At 44.2% G+C, this 25,327-nt stretch overlaps 1 protein-coding gene across 15 annotated transcripts in view; it reads right to left on the bottom strand.

Moving 5' to 3' along the window:
* NT5C2 (5'-nucleotidase, cytosolic II) overlaps positions 1-16,110 on the bottom strand; it is a 108,474-nt gene extending 92,364 nt beyond the window's left edge. For 10 of the 15 annotated variants that reach the window (XM_021943635.2, XM_021943646.2, XM_021943632.2 and 7 more), the window contains exon 1: positions 16,015-16,084. The gene's annotated coding sequence lies outside the window, so the exon portion shown is untranslated. Of the gene's footprint in view, positions 1-16,014 lie in introns of all 15 variants that reach the window. The other 5 variants (XM_031652101.1, XM_009215275.4, XM_003904203.5 and 2 more) reach the window with 2 other exon arrangements.
* Positions 16,111-25,327: the final 9,217 nt, after the last annotated feature.

Below are 25,327 nucleotides of genomic sequence, written 5' to 3'. Positions count from 1 at the left end.
TCTCCAAAAAAAAAAAAAAAAAAAGGACAAGCAGCAGCCCTTGGGGTTGCTCTGCCTACAGAGTGGTCATTCTTTTATTCCTCTACATTATCTTTTTTTCTTTTTCGAGATGGAGTCTCGCTCTGTAGGCCAGGCTGGAGTGCAGTGACACGATCTTGGCTCACTGCAACCTCCGCCTCCCAGTTTCAAGTGATTCTCCTGCCTCAGCCTCCTGAGTAGCTGGGATTACAGGCACGTGCCACCTTGCCCAGCTAATTTTTGTATTTTCAGTAGAGACGGGGTTTCACCATGTTGGTCAGGCTGGTGTCGAACTCCTGACCTAATGATCTGCCCTTAGCCTCCCAAAGTGCTGGGATTACAGGTGTGAGCCACTGTGCTCAGCCTTCTCTACTTCCTTAATAAACTTGCTTTCACTTTACGGACTTGCCCTAAATTCTTCATTACATCAGATCCAAGAACCCTCTCTTGGGGTCTGGATCAGGACCCCTTTCCTGTAACAATACTGTACGTAGGAAAACCATGGAAGGCCTCTTTGAGGAGATAATATTTGTTCAGAGACCTGCGTAAAGTAAGGGAGTGATATACAAAATAAAGCAAGTTGTATGTACAACAACTGCACATACACAAACAACAACTGCACCCAAATAGCTGGGATTACAGGTGCACGCCACCACGCCCGGCTAATTTTTTGTATTTAGTAACACAGTGGTTTGCACCTATACTCTCAGCTACTTAGGAAGCTGAGGCAGGAGGATCGCTTGAGCCCAGGAGTTCGACGTTGCAGCGAGCTACAATCATACCACTGCACTTCAGCCTGGGTGACAGTGAGACCCAATTTCTAAACAAAAAAATAAAACAAACAATAAACCAACCTACCACAGGGTTGGCATATATACATCATATTAATCTGTTCTGCATATTATGGTTTATGTGCATATGCAAAAGATTCAGAATATTTTATTCTCTTAGGAGGTTAAAATATTGTCTCTGCAACCTTGTTTGTATACTTAATTTGTTCTAAGTCCCTCTGCATGGCTGAGAACTTAAAAAACCAAAACAAAATTGCATTTATATATTATCTTTCCATTAGATGTTTTCTCTCTCTCTCGTATTGGGAGGAAAAAGACAAGCTATGGTTTGGGACAAAATATTTGCAAACACACATCTGACAAAAGAACTTGTATCCAGAATATATGAAGGGCTCTCAAAATGCAATAATAAGATAAATAATCCAATTAAAATACAGGCAAAAGATATGCATAGACATTTCATCAAAGAATATATATAAATGGCAAATAGGCACATGAAGTGATGTTTAACATCATTTGTCACTAGGGAGATACAAATTAAAAACACAGTAAGATACCAAAATATGCCTATTTGAATATTTAAAATTAAAGAGACAGACAACATCAAATGTTGAGAATGTAGAGCAACTTGAATTCTACTACACTGCTGGAAAGAAAATAAAAATGGCACAAGCACTCTGGAAAAGTCTGCCATTTATTTAAAACTTAAACATATACCTGGCCGGGCGCGGTGGCTCAAGCCTGTAATCCCAGCACTTTGGGAGGCCGAGACGGGCGGATCACAAGGTCAGGAGATCGAGACCATCCTGGCTAACCCGGTGAAACCCCGTCTCTACTAAAAAATACAAAAAACTAGCCGGGCGAGGTGGCGGGCGCCTGTAGTCCCAGCTACTCTGGAGGCTGAGGCAGGAGAATGGCGTGAACCCGGGAGGCGGAGCTTGCAGTGAGCTGAGATCCGGCCACTGCACTCCAGCCTGGGCGACAGAGCGAGACTCCGTCTCAAAAAAAAAAAAAAAAACACATATACCTATCATATGTCCCAGGCTTTTTAATTGTAAGTAACTGTCCAGGAGAAATTAAAGCATATATCCATATAAAGACTTGAACACAGGCTTGGGCACAGTGGCTCATGCCTGTAATCCCAATACTTTGAAAGGCCAAGATGGGCGGATTGCTTGAACCCAGGAGTTCAAGAGCAGCCTGGGCAACATGGCAAAATGCAGTCTTCACAAAAATTGAAAAATTAGCTTGGCATGGTGGCATATGCTTATGGTCCCAGCTACTTGGGAGGATCACATGAGCCCAAGAGGTTGAGGCTACAGTGAGCCAAGATCGTCTCGTGCCACTGCACTCCAGCCTGGGCGACAGAGATCCTATCTTAAAAAAAAAAATTTTTTTTTTAAACTTATACACAAATGTTCACAGCAGCTTTGTGATGGCCAGAAACTACAAACAACCCAAACGTTATCAACAAGTGAATGGATAAAAATACTTATGGTACATCTGTACAATGTAATACTACTACGCAATACAAAGGGATAAAGTATTTACATGCAAAACATTAAAAAAATTCATAATAATTACACTGAGTGAAAGACAAAGAGTACATAGTGTATGATTCCATATATATAAAATCCTAGAAAATGCACACTAATCTGACAGAACGCAGATCAGTGGTTCCCTGGGGTAGGGAGGTCAAGTAGGGAGAGGAGGAGGTATTACAAAGGAGCCCAGGAAAACTTTTGGGGAGAAGCGGTGATACGTTCAATATCTTCATCATGGTGATGGTTTCATGGGTACATATATATATGTCAAAACTTATTATATACTCTATGTGCAACTTATTGTATACCAATTATGCCACAATAAGACTGTTTTTCAGCCAGTGGCAGTGGCTCACACTTGTAATCCCAGAACTCTGGGAGACCGAGGCGAGTGGATCACCTGATGTCAGGAGATCACATCACTGTACTCCAGCCTGGACAGCAGAGCAAGACTCTGTCTCGAAAAGAAAAAAATTTTTTTCACAGGCAAAACATGCACAGTCCCCTTCACCACTATCATCACCCTCCCCCAAAGAAAGGAAAACAGCTGCTCCAACAGCTTTAGGCAACTGCTGAAAACAGGAAGCAAAGAGCAACTGAAACTGTAGGGTAAGCCTAGTTAGCAATGTGCACTGAATATTCTTTCCCTCAAAATGGTATGCCAATAAAATGCTGACAGCCGCATGTAGTAAGACCACTATCTTTAAACTACAATGAAAGGAAATTTTGTCCCTCCCATAATTACCTTCTCATTACTTAACATAATGTTAAGAAAAGTTCAAGAATTATGATGTAGTACAGTAACATTCTTCATGCCATGCCCAAATTGATAAAAGTATATAAATAGCAGTCAAGGCCGGGCGTGGTGGCTCAAGCCGGAAATCCTAGCACTTTGGGAGGCCAAGGTGGGTGGATCATTTGAGGTCAGGAGTTCGAGACAAGCCTGGCCAACATGATGAAACTCTGACTCTAGTAAAAATGGAAAAAAATTAGCCAGGCATGCTGGCATATCTCTGTAGTCCCAGCTACTCGGGAGGCTGCGGCAGGAGAATTGCTTGAACCTGGGAGGCGGAGGTTGCAGTGAGCTGAGATTGTGCCACTGCACTCCAGCCTGGGCAACAGAGCAACACTCCATCTCAAAAAAAAAAAAAAAGCAATCAGCACTTCTTTTCATGACAATTCTGCATTAAGACAAAATGCCATGCTGCTAGAGTTATACATTGGCAAACACTCTTTAAAAAGTCATTTTACATGGCCGGGCACAGTGGCTCAAGCCTGTAATCCCAGCACTTTGGGAGGCCGAGACGGGCGGATCACAAGGTCAGGAGATCGAGACCATCCCGGCTAACACGGTGAAACCCCGTCTCTACTAAAAAATACAAAAAACTAGCTGGGCGAGGTAGCCGGCGCCTGTAGTCCCAGCACCCGGGAGGCTAAGGCAGGAGAATGGCGTAAACCCGGGAGGCGGAGCTTGCAGTGAGCTGAGATCCAGCCACTGCATTGAGCCTGGGCTGACAGAGTGAGACTCCGTCTCAAAAAAAAAAAAAAAAAAAAGTCATTTTACACGTCTATTTCAAGTTAGGTGAGTAATTCATTTGGAATAAAGAAAGAAGCACTTTAACAATATGTAGAGCAGGTCTATCAGGCGAAGTGTTTAACACATGGCAGTTTCAATCAAATACTCATTTTTCAATGGAAAAAGTATGTCAACGTAGATAATAGGGTAATAACAGCAGTATGAATAATCACTAGTTTCTACTTCACTGAAATTTTAATTTTGTATTTAAAATACAAAACTTGGGTGGTTCACACCTGTAATCCCAGCACTCTGGGAGGCCGAGGCAGGTGGATCACCTGAGGTCAGGAGTTCGAGACCAGCTGGCCAACAAGATGAAACCCTATCTCTACTAAAAATACAAAAATTAGCCAAACATGCTGGCAGGCACTCTTAATCCCAGCAACTTGGGAGGTTGAGGCAGGAGAATCACTTGAACCTGGGAGGCAGAGCTTGCAGTTAGCCAAGATCACGCCACTGTACTCTAGCCTGGATAACAGAGCGAAACTCCATCTCAAAAAAAAAAAAATACAAAACTTGGCATTTGTAAGTTTTATAATCAACCCATTCACTCTCATTCTAAGAACACTGCCCTAAAACTTAAATGGAAAGGATAATTTTAAATAATTTCTTCAAATTTTCTCACCAGCCTGAAACTTATTTTGGTCTCTAAATACAAAAACTTTCATTACATATTACTTACATTAAAGCAGTTTCTGGAAAAAGAAAAGTTAAAGCTATATCCTCCACTTGTATGCCTCATATTGTACTAAACAGCCACATTTTATTCAGTCTTTGATAACCCCAATCCTTGGCAGATGAGCGAGTAAAATCAATAAACTATAGTAGTTAGCCACTTGGTTTTATTGTTATATTGTGATTAAGGGTCCTCTCTGTAACACAGCCACAAACCAACTTACTGACAAATACATCCCCTTAAAAACACAGAAAGTCAGATGCAAGTTTACTTTATCTACCAGTACTGCTGAAAAACTAAATCCTCATATTTGTAGTTAACAGTGTCACCTATAACTCAAAGAACAGCACTGTGAAATAAGCTATAGCTTTTTAAAGTATTTTGTAAACTTTAATCCTTATCATCACAAAACACATGAAAGGAGATACATATATGTATATATACACACACGTATATAAAATACTTTAAGTGGGGGTGGGAGGTGGGTGAGGGATGAGAAATTACCTAATGAGTACAAGGTACACTACTCAGGTGATGGTTACACTAAAAAGCCATACCACCGCTAAGCTATATATCCAAAACTGTATCCCCTAAATCTATAAAAATTACAAAATAAAATAGTTTAAGATGAAAAAATGCCTATTTTTCCAGAAGACTCCTTAAACCTGTTGCATTTAAATTATGTTAAATGTTTCACTACCTCTCATCATCTTTTAAATAGTTCATGATAAGTTTTTTTTTTTGTTTTTTTTTTTTTAAGTTTCTTTGAGACAGGAGTTTCACTCTTGTTGCCCAGGTGGAGTGCAATGATGCAATCTTGGCTCACTGCAACCTCCGCCTCCCGGATTCAAGCGATTCTCCTGCCTCAGCCTCCCAAGTCGCTGGGATTACAGGCATGCACCACCACGCCCGGCTAATTTTGTATTTTTAGGACAGATGGGATTTCACCGTGTTGGTCAGGCTGGTCTCGAACTCCTGACCTCAAATGATCCACCTGCCTCCCAAAGTGCTGGATTTACAGGCATGAGTCACTGAGCCTAGCCTATAAGTTTTTTTGTTTGCTTTTCATTTCATTATTTTCATTCAGAGTTCTTTATGTCATTTGTCCCAAATTGCACTACACATTCCTGTCAAAGGCCAACACTCATAGTTCACACACCAAAGTGATGCCGACGGATAACAAACTCCAACTAACAATATCGCACTTACCCACACACATCACTCACTCTCCTCTTACCCTACTTTACTTGTTTTTTGCACGTAATACTTACATTTGACAGTTTGCATTCTGTCAATCTCTCCAAAATATAAGCTCCATAAGGCAGAGGAATGTTTTATTTGCTGCTCTATCCCCAGCATCTCGCAGGGTAGACTTAACAGACAAATAAATGAACCACTAAACCTCTATACATGGAGTCCTTTGGTTTTCAGAAGCCTATTTTTGTGTAAGCCTGAAAATGCAAGAATAACTGCACAAGTCCTTGCTCTAAATGAGTATTCGTGAAATCTTACTCTTGATTCACAAATACATAAGATTCTTGGCTTGATTAACATAATATTTTGCTAACATTTCAACATCAGGCCTTGGAACAAAAGCTTCCTTGTTCTCTGAAGGAAAAAATAACAAAGTTGAGAAGAGATCTTGTCCAGTGAGCAATGCAGTACCTGTTGCCTTGACAATTTGTTTTTCTTCTTCAAGCAGCTACATGCTCCTATCTGTAGTCTGAAATTGTAACTAGAAACTACAAATTTATTTCATCTGTTCCTAAAGTTTTAAAAAACATACAAAAAAGACTGGAATTTTGCTATGTTCTCATCAACATTCTATTGCTACTATCCTGCCATATCACATAGACTGCTATATATTTGTTCTACATCAACATATTAAGGTTGCTTCTAACCGAATGTTTTGAATACCAGACCTTCAACAATAACATGGTTATTGACACAAAGGAACAAGAGAGCATGTAAGGAAAACATTTTAAAATATTGAGCTATTTCTTCAAAACATTGCCATAATTAACTGAGGTCTTCAAAAGCATACAGGTATAAACAAGTTGCACAATTTTTACATTCAGACCATCTATAACACTTTGCACCTTTAGTAATGATTCCCGAATACTCCTTAAAAAAAAAAAATAGGGCAAGGTACAGTGGCTCACACCTATCATCCCACCACTCTGGGAGGCCAAGCCAGGCGGATCTCTTGAGCTTATGAGTTCGAGACCAGCCTAGGCAACATGGCAAAACCCCCATCTCTATAAAAACATGCAAAAATTAGACAGGCATAGTGATGGGTGCCTGTAGACCCAGCTACTCGGGAGGCTGAGGTAGGAAGATTGCTTGAGCCGGGAAGGCAGAGGTTGTGTGAGCCAAGATCGCATCACTGCACACTCCAGCCTGGACAACAGACAAAGACTCTGTCTCAAAAAAAAAAAAAAAAAAGGGCAGGTAAAAAACTGCTTTATTTCAAAAAAGAACTCATTCTCTTACCAATGAACTCCTGCTCACCATTCAACTTTGGTTCAGCTCTTTTTGTTTCCTCTTACAAAATAATTTAAAAAGATAAAATCGGAAAGGCATAAATAACCAGACCACAGTATTTCTACCTTTTAATAAATAAATTCGCACTCAAGGTTTAGTCCACCTATTTGGTTAAAATTCAGAGATATGCATGAGTTCAATGCCTTAATAATGCTAACATGATAACAGCCAACATTTATTGAGTACTTACTATTTTTCATGTATGATTCTAAGCAGTACAGTACATATTTTAACTCATTGACTTTTCAGAACAACCCTATATGTTAGGTACTATTATTCTCATTTTACGAAGAAGTAAACAGGAAAGAGAAGTTAGAAAATTTGAAGTCACAGAATTATACTGTGGTTAAGAGTACAGATTCTCGGCCGGGCACGGTGGCTCAAGCCTGTAATCCCAGCACTTTGGGAGGCCGAGACAGGCGGATCACGAGGTCAGGAGATCGAGACCATCCTGGCTAACGCGGTGAAACCCCGTCCCTACTAAAAAATACAAAAACAGGCCGGGCGCGGTGGCTCAAGCCTGTAATCCCAGTACTTTGGGAGGCCGAGACAGGCGGATCACGAGTTCAGGAGATCGAGACCATCCTGGCTAACACGGTGAAACTCCGTCTCTACTAAAATACAAAAAAAAAAAAAAATACAAAAACAAAAACTAGCCAGGCGAGGTGGCGGGCGCCTGTAGTCCCAGCTACACGGGAGGCTGAGGCAGGAGAATGGCGTAAACCCGGGAGGCGGAGCTTGCAGTGAGCTGAGATCCGGCCACTGCACTCCAGCCCAGGAGACAGAGAAAGACTCCGTCTCAAAAAAAAAAAAAAAAAGACTACAGATTCTGGAGCCACACTGCCTGGGTTCAAAACCTGGCTCTAACACCAACTAGCTCTATGACTAAGCAAATTATAAGCACTACAGTTCTTCCGTTGCAAAACAATAGTTGGAACAAGAATGCAAGATGCTAAGAACAGAGGCTGAGACATGGAAATTGGTCAATAAACTGTTTACAAGGCTTGAGTGCAAGATGTTTGAATACTGGAGGCCTCAGCACAATACAGTACTTTATGTTTGGAGGAATGAGTAATAGGCCTCTACTTTTGGAGTCAAAATCTCAGAGTGTCCACTACGTATCAGAGGCTGTAGCAATTTCACACATTTATCACGTCAATTAAAGTATCCTAAATCTTTTTTATTTTTTATTTTTTTTTTGAGACGGAGTCTCGCTCTGTTACCCAGGCTGGAGTGCAGTGGCCGGATCTCAGCTCACTGCAAGCTCCGCCTCCCAGGTTCACGCCATTCTCCGGCCTCAGCCTCCCGAGTAGCTGGGACTACAGGCGCCCGCCACCTCGCCCGGCTAGTTTTTTGTATTTCTTAATAGAGACGGGGTTTCACCGTGTTAGCCAGGATGGTCTCGATCTCCTGACCTCGTGATCCGCCCGTCTCGGCCTCCCAAAGTGCTGGGATTACAGGCTTGAGCCACCGCGCCCGGCCTAGTATCCTAAATCTAAGGACAGCTATAGCTACAGGTTTGTTTCCTTTCTTCCTGGAAGCTTTCAGACCTACAGAGTATTATTTCAAGATTTATTTCACCAAACCTACTTCAAAAGTAAACGAGTAATTCAAGGCTTAAAAAAACGGCATTGGCCAGGCGTGGCAGCTCACGTCTGTAATCCCAGCACTTTTGGAGGCTGAGGTGGGCGGATCACGAGGTCAGGAGATCGAGACCACCCTGGTTAACACAGTGAAACCCCGTCTCCACTAAAAATACAAAAAATTAGCCGGGCGTGGTGACAGGCGCCTGCAGTACCAGCTACTTGGGAGGCTGAGGCAGAAGCGTGGCGTGAACCCGTGAAGCGGTGTTTGCAGCAAGCCGAGATCATGCCACTGCACTCCAACCTGGGTGACACAGCAAGACTCCATCTCAAAAAAAAAAAAAAGGCATTTACTGGCCGGGTGCAGTGGCTCATGCCTGTAATCCCAGCACTCTGGGAGGCCGAGGCGGGCGGACAACGAGGTCAGGAGATCAAGACCATCCTGGCTAACACAGTGAAACCCCGTCTCTACTAAAAATACAAAAAAATAGCCAGGTGTGGTGGTACACACCTGTAATCCCAGCTACTAGGGAGGCTGAGGCAGGGGAATAGCTTGAACCCAGGAGATGGAGGTTGCAGTGAGCTGAGATGGCACCACTGCACTCCAGCCTGAGAGACAGAGCAAGACTCCGTAAAAAAAAAAAAAAAAAAAAAAAAAAAGGCATTTACTGACTTCAGATTTGTGAAAGACTCTAATGTTAGGCCAGGCGCGATGGTTCATGCCTGTAATCCCAACACTTTGGGAGGCTGAGGTGGGCGGATCACCTGAGGTAACGAGTTCAAGACCAGCCTGGCCAACATGGCAAAACCCATCTCTACTAAAAATACAAAAATTAGCTAGGCATGGTGGTGCATACCTGTAATCCCAGCTACTAGGGAGGCTGAGGCAGAAGAATTGCTTGAACCCAGCAGGCGGAAGTTGCAGTGCGCTGAGATTGCAAATCTGCACTCCAGCTTGGGCAACACAGAGACTCCATCTTAAAAAAATTAAAAAGGCCAGGTGTGGTGGCTCACATCTGTAATCTCAGCACTTTGGGAGGCCGAGGCAGGTGGATCACAAGGTCAGGAGTTCAAGAACAGCCTGGCCAAGATGGTGAAACCCCATCTCTACTAAAAATACAAAAAAAAAAAAATTAGCCGGGTGTGGTGGTGGGCACCTGTAACGTCAGCTACTCAGGAGGCTGAGGCAGAGAATTGCTTGAACCCGGGAGGCAGAGGTTGCAGTGAGCTGAGACTGTGCTACTGCACTTCAGCCTGGGTAACAAAGTGAGAACCCATCTAAAAAAAAAAAAAGAAGTTCTAATGTTTACTCTCCAAGCCACAGCTTGGTCTTATTTACACAGCATGATACTGGTTAAATGCTTATTAAAATAACTTAAAATTCTTACAATTTTGATGCAGAATGTTTGAGCTATTTCAATCTGCACACTATTATTCTAGCTGGTTTACTTAGCAGCTCTGAAACAAACTAGATAGAGATAAGCAAATGCCTAACTAGATTCTTTTTTTTTTTTTTTTTTTTTTTTTTTTGAGATGGAGTCTCGCTCTGTCGCCCAGGCTGGAGTGCAGTGGCCGGATCTCAGCTCACTGCAAGCTCCGCCTCCCGGGTTCACGCCATTCTCCTGCCTCAGCCTCCAGAGTAGCTGGGACTACAGGCGCCCGCCACCTCGCCCGGCTAGTTTTTTGTATTTTTTAGTAGAGACGGGGTTTCACCGGGTTAGCCAGGGTGGTCTCGATCTCCTGACCTTGTGATCCGCCCGTCTCGGCCTCCCAAAGTGCTGGGATTACAGGCTTGAGCCACCGCGCCCGGCCCCTAACTAGATTCTAACATGACTGCTTTAAAAAGTGTACAAAATATTTTTCAAGGATAGTCAAATACATGTACTACTCATCTTTAAAGGCAAATGAGACAAAATAGTGTAGAAGAGCAGAAATCTGTAAAATATTTACACTAAAATGAATTCAAAAATTTCATTTTCTACAATATTCTGACCCAAAATCAGAGCGTAACAAAAGCATGTCCTGTCCTTATGAATTTATAGAGGATAATTTTATGACAGACACAATGGTAGAAAAAGAACATGGAACACAAATACTAACTGATCATATTAAAGATAAACTAGGGCGGGTGCAGTGGCTCAAGCCTGTAATCCCAACACTTTGGGAGGCCAAGGCAGGTGGATCATGAGGTCAGGAGTTCAAGACCAGCCTGGCCAACGTACCGAAACCCCATCTCCACTAAAAATACAAAAAAATTAGCCAGGCGTGGTGGCGGGCGCCTGTAATCCCAGCTACTTAGGAGCTGAAGCAGGAGAATTGCTTGAACCCAAGAGGCAGAGTGAGCAGAGATCGTGCCATTGCACTCCAGCCCGGGCGACAGTGCGGGATTCCAAATCAAAATAAATAAAAATGAAGATAAACTGAGCAGAAAAAATAAACACTGTCAATAAACCTAAATGTGAAAAAGCAAAACCATACAATTTATAGAAGAATACAGAGATGAACAGCCTTATGGATCAAAGGTAGGGAAGGCTTTCTTGCATAAAAGACAAAAAAGGCAAACCATTTTGGGATTCACTTTCCCCATTTGTCAAATGAAGGCACTGAACTTGGAAGACTCTCAAGTGTCCTTCCAGATGTAGAAATAGATTTATGGGTCCAGATTCTGTAGAGGTCACAGTGTTTTTTACAATTTTTTACAATCAGTTGCCCACATTTATAAATCAGAAAATTCTGTATAACATATTTGGGCTGGGCGCAGTGGCTTATGCCTATAATCCCAGCACTTTGGGAGGCCAAGCTGGGCAGATCACCTGAGGTCAGGAGTTCGAAACCAGCCTGGCCAACATGGTAAAACCCCATCTCTACTGAAAATACAGAACTTAGCCAGGCGTAGAGGTGCATGCCTGTATTCCCAGCATGCCTGTAGTACTCAGGAAGCAGAGGCAGGAGAATTGCTTGAACCTGGGAGGTAGAGGTTGCAGTAAGCTGAGATCAAGCCAGCCTGGGCGACAAAGTGAGACTCCGTCTCAGGAAAAAAAAAAAAGAGTGTGAGATGAAAGAGCCTGCTTGTAGTATCTGCTTGGAAAGAAAAGACTGAAATCTGATGCCTGAAATTTAACGGCTTAAAAAAAAAAATCAGCAAGCTTGTTGAGTATTAGCATGTTTTCGTTACAGATGCCCAGTGGGGTATGTATTTTATAGGCTCCTTGGTTTAATGGAGTTTCTTTAATGCTTTATTTTAAGTTCGTCTTAAAATACTGTGAAATATTTCAAACATACAAAAAATAATATAATGATCATTTGATATGTCTACTACGCACCTTCTTTATCAAATTTTAACATTTAAAATTAAGGGCCGGGCACGGTGGCTCACGCCTATAATCCCAACACTTTGAGAGGCCAAGGCGGGCGGATCATGAGGTCAAGAGATCGAGACCATCCTGGCTAACATGGTGAAACCCCATTTCTACTTAAAAAACAAGTTAGCCGGGCGTGGTGGCATACGCCTGTAGTCCCAGCTACTCGGGAGGTTGAGGCAGCAGAATCGCTTGAACCTGGAAGGCGGAGGTTGCAGTGAGCCAAAATCGTGCCACTGCACTCCAGCCTGGCAACAGAGCAAGACTCCATCTCAAAAAAAACAAAACAAAACAAAACAAAGGTTAAGACTGCCATAATTTTTTTAACTTTTTTCTTTTTTTCTTTCACTGTTTACCGCTTTTTTTTTTTTTTTTTTTTTTTTTTTTAGACACTCTTCAGTCCTGCCCAGGCTGAAGAGCAGTGGCAGATCTAGGCTCACTGCAACCTCTAACTCCCAGGTTCAAGCGGTTCTCATGTCTCAGCCTCCCGAGTAGCTGAGACTACAGGCACGCGCCACCACGCCCAGCTAATTTTTTATATTTTTAGTAGAGACAGGGTTTCACCATGTTGGCTAGGCTGGTCTCAAACTCCTGACCTCAGGTGATCCACCTGCCTCGACCTCCCAAAGTGCTGACAGGCGTGAGCCATCACACCAGGTCAGTTTACTGCATTAATTTTGTGGCTTTCCTTTTTTTTTTTTTGAGACGGAGTTTCACTCTTGTCGCCCAGGTTGGAGTGTAGTGGCATAATCTCGGCTCACTGCAACCCCCACCTCCTGGGTTCAAGCAATTCTTCTGCCTCAGCCTCCCGAGTAGCTGGGAGTACAGGCATGCGCTGCCATGCCTGATTAATTTTCGTATTTTTAGTAGAGACAGGGTTTCACCATATTGGCCAGGCTGGTCTCGAACTCCTGACCTCAAGTGGTCATTCACTCTGCTCTAATTGCAAAGAATCCATGTAGCATACTTGTAAACTGCTTCCCGGAATTTCTCTTTCCAGCTTTATCTCAGACTACTGCTCTACCAAACCCTTTTAGTGAGAACAATCTATTAATCATACCCTCAATACATCCACTTCAGCATCTTCTCCCTACTCTGAAGTGTTACTTTCTGTTTTTCCTGATCCCATCAAGCTATATTAATATTCCTTCACTCTGAGCAAAAAAAAATCTAATTTATAAAGAACTTAATGTGTGCCAGTATCACTTCAATTGAATTATTCTATTTAATCCACATAACCCTGTAAAATTTGTTCTACTTTTCCCTTCTCAAGGTGAGAGAAACTCAGTGAGCTTGTCTAAGGTTAACTGAGTTCCCCGAGGTTGCATGATGTTAAGTAGCAAGCCAGACTACAAAATCCAGGCCCTTAAATAAATGCAATGTCTCCTGGCTGAAAGTATGACTGTCTTTACTGCTCACATGTCACTCAACATACGCCTTGTGATAGTTAGCATTTTGTGTTAGATGTCTAAAAACCTCAAAATATTACATTTATTCAACAAAAATTTACTAAGAGCCTTTGTGCCAGGCATTGTTGACTACTGGGGCACATTAGAGAGCACCTACAAATGAAGAGTAGATGAATTCTCTAGATACATGGACATCCCAGAAATATTGGTAAGAGCAAAATCCCAAATACTACATACGCAGTAATTGTAACTAGATAAAAACCCTTATCTATGTAAGTACTTTAAAAGAGCATAGTCGTGACATGATAAAGTTGTGGGTTTTTGTTTTGGGGGTTTTGTTGTTGTTTACTATTTCATTGAATTAAAGCTTTTGGTAAGATAATTAAGTAACAGGGCCGGACACAGTGGCTCACACCTGTAATCCCAGCGCTTGGGAGGCCAAGGCAGGCGGGATCCCCGGAGGCCAGGAGTTCAAGACCAGCTTGACCAACTTGGAGAAACCCCATCTCTACTAAAAATTCAAAATTAGCCAAGTGTGGGGACGCATGCCTACAATCCCAGCTACTTGGGAGGTTGAGGCAGGAGAATTGCTTGAACCCGGGAGGCGGAGGTTGCGATGAGCCAAGATTGTGCCATTGCACTCCAGCCTGGCCAACAAGAGCAAAACTCCGTCTCGGGGCGGGGGGGAAGAGAGAGAGAGAAAATTAAGCAATAAAAATACTTAAAACCCGTGTTTTATGTATTCCTCTTTCCCCATAAAACAGCAGAAATAGCCTAGAGAAAGATTAATGAGCACCTCTCTGCATAACATTCTATTGTAATCTGGCTTTCTTTAGGAAGACATGATGTCTTCTGGTTAAGGGTGGCAGGTACTATAAGAGAATACTATATATATAAATCTTCTTACAAACTTCTGGAAACTTGTAGCTGATTGTAAATTTTCATACAATGGCATAAAACCTTTGAACTGAAAGGAATCCTGCAGAACATCTCCTTCAGAGCCCCACCCCACCCCCGCCCCCTCCACCACCTTATTTTACAGATTTGTTGGTTACTAAACCCTAAAACCTTAATTCTGGGTCAATGAGAGTAATGCAGCTACCTATACTGCTGAAATGTAGTGGTTTATACTGCAATTGAAATGCACTTCAGAAATAAAGTCTGTGTATGCTAGTACCAACCCTGCATGTGGAGTTATTTTAATTACTAACCAGCTATGTTTTCTTGAACTTAATCCTCTTTTTTTTTCACTCTCAGCTCACATCTATTTTTTTCTCTTTTCGAACTTAACCCTTTCAGGCCTGGATGTCTTCATTTGGATAAATTCTAACCGTTGTTGAAAAGCCACGTGGTAAATATTTTTGAAACCTAAAGCCTTCTCTACACAATAACACTAAGTTTTCATGGTAAATGACACAGTTTCAATATTCTCCCTTTCACATTAGGCAGCAGTTTGCATCCGTTGCTTTAAGAGGCGAAATGAACAGTCCACAGACACTGGGAACTAAGTACAGTTCAATCCTGAAGAACTCATCGGCCCCTGGATCGGCGCGCACACGCCCCCCTGTAATGGTGACGAGTCATTTCGGGGCGCTGTACTTCAGAGCATGACGCCCCTCAAACATCAAGGCCCTAAAGGTGAAGGCCCAGGAAAACGTCGATTGGGACAGCAGCCTCTACCTGCTGCTTTTAGAAGCTGTGGCCTGCGGAAGTCAAACCCCCAAAACGTTCTTCTTACAACTAAGGGTTCAGGCCTCAAATCGGCATCTCGCCCTCTCCGGTTTCAGGGGCCCCGAAAAAAGGAGAGGAATAGGCCGCCACTGAACGGCTCAGCCCCCTGACCAGGAGCTGTCCGGATGTTTTTTGTGGCGCCTTGCAATTCGCTGCGACCTTTCCAGGAAGTGCTGCACACGGGCGTGTGGCAAGCGAGCTGGCCGTTTCTCGCGGTCCTGCTAAAATGCTGTCAACCTGGCGCTCCACCACAGAGGCCCGCTGGCTTCTCGGGAGGCGACCGAGGGAGCTCAAGGGGCGGGGAGGCTGTTACGAGGAGCGAAAGGACGGCCTCAGGGGTGGCCGGGGACAGCCCGGAATCAGCTGGAGGAAGTCAGCAGGACTGAGGAAAGGGCTACTACCCGCGTGAGGAAAGGGGGGAACGGGCGGAACGCGGCGAACGGCCGCACTCGGAGGCTGAGGCGGGGGTCCCAGCAAGCCGGCGGCTGGGAAACAATGGCGCGAGCGTGACGTGGGCCGGAGGCATCGCGGCGGCGCGGAGGAAGGGGCTGCCGTGGGGCGGGGGCCGCACCGAGGGAGTTGGCAGGCGTGAGGCGTCCGCGAACGCGCGGGCAGGGGCTCGGCCTAAGGAGAGGGGCCTGGGGTCCATGGTCCCTGGGGGCCGGAGGCGGGGGCAGGCGGCGGCCGCAACCCTGGGGTCGCGTGCTCGGCGGCGCACCTCCCCACCTAGCTCCCCGCTCGCCGGCTCCTTCCCCGCCCGCCCATGGGTCCCGCCGCACTCACCGGCTCCAGCGCACGGCAACAATCCCAGCGCGCAACTGCCGCAGCAGCCTCGGCGCGCGCCCTCCCCACCTTCGCCGCCCGGCACCGCCCCGCGCCGCCCCGCCGCTCACGCCCGGCCAGGGACCGGCGCGTTGTTCCGTCCCCCAGCTCCGCCGCAGAACTCGGCGAAGTCGACGCTCCCTGACCGCGCTGCGTCGGTCTCTCCCGCGGGTCTGGAGATCTTCAAACGACGGAACACCGGCTTTGCGCTTCTGAGGGTGACGCACGTTGACAACCTTTCCATCTCCTTTAGGTCTCCATCCCTTGGCATTCTGCCTGCGCCCCTCAGCCGGGCCCTGGGCTACCCTCTCCACTGCGCCTCATGCATCTGAAGCTTTCCTTTGGGAGAAGAGGGCATCCTTTTTCCCAGTCACAGAATGTTTTGGTCTAATGGACCTCAAGGACCTTCATGCGTCCACAACCCCATGGCACCCTCGAGTCCCCCTGATGGCTAAAAACACCAGCTTTGAAGTTTGTCAGTACGAGTTCGAGTCCCAGTACCACCACTTACAAACTGTAACCTCGGGCGAGGTACCTGACCTCCTATACCCGGTGCCCACATTTGTAACACCGGGATAGGAAACAACAGTCTCCACATCAAAGGGTGTTGACGGGATGAAATCACACAATACAGGTGAGGCCTTCAGCAGGGTCCTGGCACACAGTAAGCACTCAATAAGTGTTCACCCCACCACCAGCAACTCAGCAGGAAGACTCCTCAAAAGCAGCCCGCTGTTTCCAGAGGACTGAATTCCTTGGTCCGGGCAGCTATCACCAGTGAGAAAATGTGTCTAAACTTCCACTCTCAGGGTCCAAATTCGATGCCTTGAAGCCACAAAGAACAAACATCTAATCTCTCTTGGGCCTTTGACTTTTCAGATACTTTACTTCTATCACCTCTGCCCAAGGTCTTCTCACTCCACATCAGTGTCTCCAGTTCCTTCCATTGTTCCTCCTCTGCCCTGGTTTTGAGGGTCTTTATCCCTCTCATGCAAATGGTAGATTTGACTGTGATTTCTTGAGTATATGTCACCCAAGACTGAACCAAATGTTTGTGGTATCATCAGAGCAAAGCAGGACTATAGCTTCCTCCTTTTGGGACCTATTGCTTTGCACTCCTGTGATAAAGTTCTTGGCACCCATACTGTTGACTCATATTGGGCTTGCAGTCAACCAAAACCTCCGCGTCTTTTTAGTAAATGCTCCACTGGAGCATTTCTACCCCTTCTTGTGCTTCTTAGTCAACTTCGCTTCGGGTCAGCTGAGGATAGACCTCAGGTCCCTCACCTTCTAAATTTCTCAGGATGTGTGGAAAAGAGGAATAGGGGTTGGAAGCTGGTGTAACACAATCTGTAAACCAAGTGCATTTTAAAAAAGTCCAGGGAAGTGGGGCATGATGGCTCACGCCTGTAATCCCATCACTTTGGGAAGTCGAGGTAGGTGGATCATTTGAGGTCAGCAGTTCAAGACCAGCCTGAACAACATGGCAAAACCCCATCTCTACTAAAACAAAAATTAGCTGGGCATGGTGGCGTGCACCTGTAGTCCCAGCTACTTGGGAGGCTGAGGCAGGAGAATCGCTTGAACCCGGGAGGCAGAGGTTGCAGTGAGCCAAGATCACACCACTGAACTCCAGCCTGGGCGACAGAGGGAGACTCCATCTCAAAAATAAAAGAAGAAAAGAAAAGAAAAAAGGCCAGGGTTTGTGTCTAAAGACCATGGTACTGAGAGAAAAACAAATATACAGACACATACAAATGAATGTGATCACAACTGGGAAAAAAAAACTGCGCACACAGAAGACTACAGGGAAATATGTAATTGATTATGTTGCTTTCTCTCAGTGATAAGATGGAGTGATTTCTTCTTTGTACTTTTGTATTAATTTCTTAGGGTGTTTGTATTACTTTTATAACCAAGAACTTTGTTTTAAAAAATAAATCAGAAAAAAAGAATTTAAAAATCAGAGACATGGAATAACTTGAAAAAAACTGAAAACAAAGTTAAAAGATAACAGAATAAGGGGGAAATTATTTGCAATATGCAAAAGACAAAGGATTTGTCTCTAAAGGATTCTTAACAGATCAATAAGAAAAAGAATGAATATGTAATCTCAGCACTTTGGGAGGCCAAGGCTGGCATATCATGAGGTCAGGAGTTCGAGACTAGTCTGACCAACATGGCGAAACCCCGTCTCTACTAAAAATACAAAAATTAGCCAGGTGTGGTGGCGTACGCCTGTAATCTCAGCTACTCAGGAGGCTGAGGCAGGAGAATCACTTGAACCCAGAAGGCAGAGGTTGCAGTGAGCCGAGATTGTACCACTGCGCTCCAGCCTGGGTGACGGAGTGAAACTCTGCCTCAAAAAAAAAAAAGAGAGAAAATTTAGAATCAGCTAAATTGCCTACCAACAGAGGAATGGCTAACTAAAATGTAGAATATTTATATAATAAAATTCTATAGAGAATTTAAATGAAGCATGGGCAACACAGTGAGACCTCAACTCTACAAAAAGTTTTTTTTTTTTTTTTTTTGAGACGGAGTCTCGCTCTGTCGCCCAGGCTGGAGTGCAGTGGCCGGATCTCAGCTCACTGCAAGCTCCGCCTCCCGGGTTCACGCCATTCTCCTGCCTCAGCCTCCAGAGTAGCTGGGACTACAGGCGCCCGCCACCTCGCCCGGCTAGTTTTTTGTATTTTTTAGTAGAGACGGGGTTTCACCGTGTTAGCCAGGATGGTCTCGATCTCCTGACCTTGTGATCCGCCCGTCTCGGCCTCCCAAAGTGCAGGGATTACAGGCTTGAGCCACCGCGCCCGGCCTACAAAAAGTTTTTAAAAATCAGCTGGGCCTGGTGGCTCCAGCGTGTAGTTGCAACTGCTACTCAGGAGGCTGAGGTGGGAGGATCACTTGAGCCTGGGAGGTCAAGGCTGCAGTAAGCTGTGATTGTGCCATTGCACTCAAGCCTGGGTGACAGAGAAAGACCCTGTCTCAAAAAATAATAATAATAAATAAATAAATAAAATAACTGACTTTGATCTGCATTTATCAACATGGATATATCTCAGAGTCATATTTTGGAATAAAAATAGCAAGTTGCAAAATTATATATCTATATCTATCCATTATATATAGATAGATGGATAGTATCAATATTTAAAAAATTATTCCCCCAATGCAAAACTTCAGTTAATCATGAAAAAACATCAAATAAACCCAAATTGAGGGAATATTCTACAAAACACCTGACGTGTAATCTTCAAAAGTGTCAAGGTCATGAAAGCCAAGGAAAGACTGAGAAACTGTCAAAGATTATCCTATTCACAGATAGGAGACTAAAGAGATCTGATAACTAAATGCAATGTGGTATCCTGGAACACAAAAAGGACATTAGTGAAAAAACTGGTGAAACTGGAATAAGGTCTGTAGTTTTGTTATTAGTATTGTGCCAGTGTTAATTTCTTAGTTTTGAACCAGGATTACACAAATTGTTAACATTAAGAGAAGATGGGTGAAGGGTATGTTGAAACTTTCTATACTAGCTCTGCAACTCCTCTGTAAATCTAAAATTATTTCAAAATAAAAAGCTAGAACAAGGCCGGGTGCGGTGGCTCAAGCCTGTAATCCCAGCACTTTGGGAGGCCGAGACAGGCGGATCACAAGGTCAGGAGATCGAGACCACCCTGGCTAACATGGTGAAACCCCGTCTCTACTAAAAAATACAAAAAACTAGCCGGGCGAGGTGGCGGGCGCCTGTAGTCCCAGCTACTCGGGAGGCTGAGGCAGGAGAATGGCGTGAACCCGGGAGGCGAGCTTGCAGTGAGCTGAGTTCCGGCCACTGCACTCCAGCCTGGGGGACAGAGCGAGACTCCGTCTCAAAAAAAAAAAAAAAAAAAGCTAGAACAGAACACACATAAATAATACCATTATTCCCTATTAGCATACATTAGGTTTATGAAAGATTTTTAAAACAGGTCTGTAAAGCTACATTCCCAAAATATATCAGAAGTTATCTCTAAGCTAGGGATAAAGGACCATTATTTTATTGAGAGAATGTTCAAAGGGAGTATTAGCTTTCGTTTTAATGTTTTGGAAGATAAATGTAATTATGTATTGCTTTTGTAACAAAAAATTAATTCTTTTAAATGCAAAAGAATAGAACAATTTGGCCTCATGACTTTCAAGGGTAAGACAAGCCATGCCAACTCATGAAACAACCTTCTAACAGAGGGCTGGGAGGCTGAGGAATCATAAAGAGCTTGCTTGAGGTCTCTAAGTTGACATGAGCTGAAGAACCTGGGCACTGCTTGGCAAAAGAGGCCAACCCACTGTGGCCTTGGATGGCCTCTCATCAACTTCCTGCCCAGGCACTCATGTGACTCTCCTATCCAATCTGATCGACACTGTTTTCCCCAGAATACCAGAAACTGAGTCACCCAGAATATGAGCAGCATTCACAAGCCACTCAACAGTTTTTCTGCTTCTTGGTAGAAGCTCTCCTCAAAACTATGCATTGAGTGCCTACTATGTGCCTAACACTGATGGATACAGACATGAGTTTCTGCCCTCATGGAGACTGCTGACTACTTGGAAGATGAACTCTAAATAAACAAAAAGTTGCTTTACTACAACTTTGATAAGTGCTATGCAGGAAAAGTAAAAGATGCTATGAGGGAGAACAAAATAGAGTCTAGAGTTAGGATCGGGTGAGGGTTGGGAAATAGTTCCCTGAGGAAATGACATCTCAGCTGAGATCTGAAGGATGAGTAGGATTCAGGTGAAAAAGTGAGAGGAGGGCCGGGTGCAGTGGCTCATACCTGTAATCCCAGCACTTTGGGAGGCTGAGACAGGAGGATCACTTGAGCTCAGGAGTTTAAGACCAGCCTGGACAACATAGGAAGACCCCATCTTAAAAAAATTTTTTTTTTTTTAATTAACCCGGCATGGTGGCACACACCTATAATCCTAGCTACTTGGGAGGCTGAGGCAGGAGGATCACTTGAGCCCAGGAGTTTGAGGTTTCAGTGAGCTATGATTGGACCACTGCACTCCTGCCTGAGTGACAGAATAACACCCTTTTTCAAAAAAAGAAAGAAAGAAAGAGAGAGAGAGAGAGGGATAAAGAGAAGGAGAGAAGGGAGGGAAGGAAGGAAGAGAGGGAGGGAGGGAGGGAGAGAGAGAGAAAGAAAAAGGAAGGAAGTAAGGAAGGAGGGAGGGAGGGAAGGAAGGAGGGAGGGAGGGAGGGAGGGAAGGAAGGAAGGAAGGAAGGAAGGAAGGAAGGAAGGAAGGAAGGAATGCAGGCAGCCAGGCAAAAATGAGGGCGAATTTGTTTGCAAGAGTGAAAGAGAAAACAGCCAGTGCCAGAGGTGAGTCTTGTGCATCTGAGGAACAACCCAAGCCTAAAGAGAAAGGGAGAAAGTGGCAAAAAATAGCCCTGGAGGGAGGCAAGGTCAGACCTGGCAGGGCACTGCAGACCATGTTAATGAACAGGAGCCCCAACCTTAAGTGTAATGGAGAGTAACTGAAGGGCATCAAGCAGAGTGGCAGGGATCAGATTCGCAGTTTAAATGTAATCAACAACTAACTGCCTCACATAGTCATGAAAATTAATTCGTTTGAATCTAGCAAAAATCTCTCAGGTGCCTGTTGGAAACTTCCACTGGGTGTTTACAAAGTGAGAGAGACAAGATCTGCAACCTTTATCACAATTATTTTATTTGTTGAATATCTACCAGATGGTAGACACTGGAGATTCAAAGTGATCCCCCACCCACACCTTGTTCCAGAGTTGCTGAACATTTCTTAAGGAAATTGGACACTTGGGCAAAAAATGAAGGCAGGTCATTGTAAGCCTCATGCCAGATTAGTGACCACAAAGATCTTCAGAGTTTCAGGAGAGATGGATTCTCAAGGATATAGGAGAGTCAGAATCAAATACATATACTTCATACCCACAGATATAATATTTTAATGGAAAATAACACGCGTTGGCAAGGATATGGAGAAATTTGAACGCTCGTGCATTGTTGGTCATTCCTTGAAAAAATTAAACTAATGACTCAGTAATTCTGCTACTAAGTAGATACCCAAAATAATTAATAATAGGGACTCAAACAGATACTTGTACACAAATATTCGTATCACCATTTTCACAATACCCAAAAGATAGAAATAACCCAAGTGTCCATCAACACATGAATGGATAAACAAGACATTGTATATACATACAATGGAATATTATTTGGCCAAAAAGAGGAATGAAGTTTTGGGCTTTGGCACTGTGGCTCATGCCTATAATCGCAGCACTTTGGGAGGCGGAGGCAGGTGGATCACTTGCGGCCAGGAGTTTGAGACAAGCCTGGCCAATATGGCAAAACCCCATCTCTACTAAAAATACAAAAATTAGCTGGGTTCATACAGTAATCCCAGCTACTAGGGAGGCTGAGGCACAAGAATGGCTTAAATTCAGGAGGTGGAGGTGGCAGTGAGCTGAGATCATGCCACTGCACTCCTGCCTGGGTGATAGAGCAAGATTCTGTCTCAGAAATAAATGAATGAATGAATGAAGTTTTGATACGTGCTACAACTTGGATGAACCTTGAAAACATTATGCAGCCAGGTGTGATGGCTCATACCTGTAATCCCAGCACTTTGGGAGGCTGAGGCAGGTGGATCACTTGAGGTCAGGAGTTCGAGACCAGCCTGACCAACATGGCAAAACCTCATCTCTGCTAAAAATACAAAAATTAGCTGGACCTGGAGGGACATGCTTGTAATCCCAGCTACTTGGAAGGCTGAGGCGGGGTGACCACTTGAATCCAGGAGACAGAGGTTGCAGTGAGCTGAGAATGTGCCACTGCACTCCAGCCTGGAGGACAGAGAGAAACTCTGTCTCAAAAAAGAAAAAGAAAAAAAAATGCTAAAAGAAATAAGCCAGATACAAAAGGACAAATATTATATGATTCTACTTATATGAAACAGCTAGAATCCCTCAAATTCACAGAGACAGAAAGCAGATTAGCAGTCACCAGGGATTGGGGGAAGAAAGGAGTGGAGAATTATTGCTTAATGGTGACAGTGTTTCTGTTTGGGGTGATGAAAACATTTTGGACACAGACAGTGGTGAGGGTTGCACCACATTGTGAATGTAACGCCACTGAATAGTACTCTTAAAAATGGTTAAAACGGCCTAGTTTATGTTATATATATTTTACCACAGTAAAAAATAAATAAATAAATAAATTATAACTTTCCAAAAAGGAATCAAATATATAAATAGCACTGTTTACTCCATGTTCACCTGACTTCTTCCAAATTTCCATTTTCCAGTTCATAGAACACCCCAGGTCTCCTTGTCCCTACATTAAACTGTTTCTCTACCTGAAAGCCTCTTTTCACCTTTCTAACTTGTATTCATCCTGAAGGCCTTAACTCAAATGTTTCTCAGAGGCATTCCCTAATCCCCAACCCAATCTACCTGAAATCCCCTCCGGTTATTTTCTTTCGTGCTGCCCTGTACCTTCCGTTCCCTTCTCTAACTTACCACAGTTGCAATGAAAGAAATATTTGTGTGATATGTTTCTGCCTGAGCAATATCGCCTGTAAGCTCCAAGAGGGCAGGGACAGTCTGTCTTGTTCACTGAGAGGGAGACAGAACTTAGCCCAGGGTCTGACACACTGGGGATTCCCTATATATTTTTTAATAAATTAATTAGTAACTAAATGACTGCGTGATGGGATCGTGAGTAGAATTTACTTTAATGCCTTTTACGGTGCTGTAAATTGGATTAAATTATTTAAACAAAAGAAGGGGCCGGGCACAGTGGCTTACACCTGTAATCCCAGCACTTTGGGAGGCCAAGGTGGGCAGATCACAAGGTTAGGAGTTCAAGACCAGCCTGGCCAACATAGTGAAACCCCATCTCTACTAAAAATACAAAAAATTAGCCAGTGTGGTGGCAGATGCTGTAATCCCAGATACTAAGGAGCCTGAGGCAGGAGAATTGCTTGAACCCAGGAGGCGGAGGTTGCAGTGAGCGGAGATGGCCACATTGCACTCCAGCCCGAGCAACAGTGAGAGACCCCATCTCAAAAAAAAAAAAAAGAGGAAGCAAACCAGGGCTCTCATTCATGGGGAAAAGAGTGATTAGACTGCTACTGTGTCTATACAGAAAGAAGTAGACATAAGAGACTCCATTTTGTTCTGTATTTGAGATGCTGTTAATCTGTGACCCTACCCCCAACCTTGTCCTTGAAAGAGACACGTGCTGTGGTGACTCAAAGTTTAAAGGATTTTGGGCTGTGCAGGGTGTGCTTTGTTAATTTTGAGACGGAGTCTCGCTCTGTCGCCCAGGCTGGAGTGCAGTGGCGCGATCTCAGTTCACTGCAAGCTCCGCCTCCCGGGTTTATGCCATTCTCCTGCCTCAGCCTCCTGAGTAGCTGGGACTACAGGTGCCCGCCACCTCGCCCGGCTAGTTTTTTGTATTTTTTTAGTAGAGACAGGGTTTCATTGTGTTCGCCAGGATGGTCTCATTCTCCTGACCTCATGATCCGCCCGTCTCGGCCTCCCAAAGTGCTGGGATTACAGGCTTGAGCCACCGCGCCCAGCCATCACCATTCTCTTAATCTCAAGTACCCAGGGACACGTACACTGCCAAAGGTCACAGGAACCTCTGCCTAGGAAAGCTAGATATTGTCCAAGGTTTCTCCCCATGTGATAGTCTGAAATATGGCCTCGTGGGAAGGGAAAGACCTGATCGTCCCCTAGCCTGACACCTGTGAAGGGTCTGTGCTGAGGAGGACTAGTATAAGAGGAAAGAAGGCCTCTTGGCAGTTGAGATAGAGAAAAGCATCTGTTTCCTGCCCGTCCCTGGGCAATGGAAGATCTCGGTGTAAAACTCGATTGTCTGTTCTGTTTACTGAGAAAGGAGAAAACCGCCTTGGGGCGAAAGGTGGGACTTGCTAGCGCAATGCTGCTCTTGATGCACAAAAAAGATTTATGGAGATGTTTGCATATGCATATCAAGGCACAGCACTTTCCCTTAAACTTATGTCACAGAGATCTTTATTCATATGTCTTACTGCTGACCTTTTCCCTATGAGGATCCTATTATCCTGCCACTTCCCTTTTTCTAAGATGGTAAAGATAATGGTCAATAAATACTGAGGGAACTTAGAGACCTGTGCCAGCGTGGGTCCTCTGTATGCTGAGCGCTGGTCTGCTGGGCCCACTTTTTCTTTCTCTATACTTTGTCTCTGTGTCTCATTTCTTTTCTCAAGT

This window comes from Papio anubis, chromosome 11 (assembly GCF_008728515.1).
Source record: "Papio anubis isolate 15944 chromosome 11, Panubis1.0, whole genome shotgun sequence".
Classification (NCBI taxonomy): domain Eukaryota; kingdom Metazoa; phylum Chordata; class Mammalia; order Primates; family Cercopithecidae; genus Papio; species Papio anubis.
This window is presented reverse-complemented; position numbering and strand designations above follow the sequence as displayed.